Source organism: Dermacentor andersoni, chromosome 4 (assembly GCF_023375885.2).
Source record: "Dermacentor andersoni chromosome 4, qqDerAnde1_hic_scaffold, whole genome shotgun sequence".
Taxonomy (NCBI): Eukaryota; Metazoa; Arthropoda; class Arachnida; order Ixodida; family Ixodidae; genus Dermacentor; species Dermacentor andersoni.
In genome coordinates this window covers 153516357-153518298 of record NC_092817.1, presented here as the reverse complement: position 1 = coordinate 153518298, position 1942 = coordinate 153516357, and the positions used below count along the sequence as shown (strand labels likewise).

The 1942-nt window shown below is 42.3% G+C and overlaps 1 long non-coding RNA gene across 1 annotated transcript in view; it reads left to right on the top strand.

Annotated features, from left to right (window-relative positions):
- Positions 1 to 1443, top strand: part of LOC140217387 (uncharacterized) — a 26877-nt gene extending 25434 nt beyond the window's left edge. The window contains exon 3 of the long non-coding RNA XR_011893942.1: positions 1181 to 1443. This is a non-coding gene — a long non-coding RNA (uncharacterized lncRNA). The remainder of the gene's footprint in view (positions 1 to 1180) is intronic.
- Positions 1444 to 1942: the final 499 nt, after the last annotated feature.

Sequence of the window (1942 nt, the reverse complement as noted above, 5' to 3'; positions counted from 1 at the left end):
TGTGTGTGTGTGTGTGTGTTACACTAAACATCAAATGAAAGAGTACGTCGCATGGCCAACTGTGATAAAGCGAGTTATGGTAATGTTCACTTCTTCTGAAGTTCAGTCCTGGTGTGAAAACGCTATTTTACACTTTTTGATCTTCATGTGGCGGCACGATAAAGGCGAGCACACGAAGAAACATGAAATGTACGCGACAAGCGCCATTTAATTTCATGTGCGTTTGTGTACTCGTCTTTTTCTCGTCATCTCATCTAGGTTAACCATGTACCAACTAGGCCAGACATACCTATACTAGTGCAAGACATTTCTTAATTGAGGTTTGAGTGTAAAATCTTCTGCGAATGGTGTACAATGCTATGTTGAATTCAGGTATTGACGGAACGATTCTGTGGCAAACAACACAATTTCGCCTGTCACGTGGAAGTAATAAGGCGAAAATTTGTTACAGGAAGAATGGAAACCTTAGCTATATGGATGCAATTTCAGCGCTTTAATACGTGTCACACGGTCATAATTGATCGCGATCGGGTCCGATTTGAATTGACATTGATCCGGGTCCAGTGTTGCTGTAGTCATTTGTGATCGTGATCTTGCGCGATCCGGATCTGGACAATCGCGATCCGGGCATCGCGATCGGGCCTCCTGATCGCGATTGTAGGCTGCCAACCATGTAGGTCTGAGAGCTGCAGACATTAAGCAGACGTTAATAGCGTTGCCTCCAATGACAAACGAAACAATATTTTCTTTAAAATATTCACCTGAATATTCATCTGAAATTTCAGGTGAAAAGTTTTCACCTGAAAGCAACATTTTGAATCCATCGGCTTTTCCGCCAGCCTAGTATTCTACTTATAAAGTATATTAAAGTATTTGTCACACAGTCTTTTAACCATAAGTCCTGTAAGTCTTGTAAAGTATAATGTAAAAATTGTGGCTACTTCTTTTTACCAATGTGAGTGAAATGCCAATGGTAAACACAGGTAGATATCCCGCAAGCAACCTTCTTGAAATAAATCGACAATAAAATGGTCCAGAAAGCCAGAGAAGGAAAGAAGAAGCAGTATTAGCTCTCCTGCGTTTTCTTACGAAAGTCGCCTTAAAATTAACTATTCATAACTCTCGAAGCTTTCCTCTTCTTCACTTATACTAACTTTTTTTTTTATTTTTTACTATGCAGCATCAATGAATGCCTGCTCTTTGGCTGGAGGAACTTGTAAAGTACGGTGCCATACTCGAATACCAAAGGTCAGATGTCCTGGATTGAAGAAGTGCTGTGTCACGGTGCGTCAATAAGTTACAGTATGCTAACACACCAGATGTAACGCTGTCGTTGAGCGTAGAAACAGCATGAGCGATTTTCTTGCCCTTCTGTTCACCATGTGTGAAATGGGGCATTGAAGGAGCACCAAAAAGAGGAATAAATATCCACACAAGCGTAAACACATTGTGAATTTTATCGTACGAGTGCGCTCAAGAAGGCGTCATTTTGACATTCGCACTCAATGTATACAAAACATTTTTGTGTGTCTTATCGGTTAGCATTCTACTTTACACAGCTACCGCAACTTGCCAAATGCAAATAAAAGTTTCATTTATTACTAACATATCAGAGCACATTAATTACATAACGTGCAACGGAGTTTTCTTGCCACATGCATCCTTTAATTCATGGGTATTTCACGGAGCTTGTATCGACTCGGAACCATTATACAAGAGGACCGGCGCTGCTCGACAAATCAAAGATGGCCTGGGAAATCCGTCCCACACCTAGAAGTTGTGGAGAGGAATGAGCGCGCGCCGGGTAAGAAGGTGTGCTTTATGTGTGGAAAGCGCTGTAGAGTGGGTCACCGATGCTCTGGAAAGTGAGGGCTCGCGATTGCCTGCGATGGGCCGCATGGTACCCTCTGCCAGTTTCGAGAGAGTTTGCCTACGTGCTAGG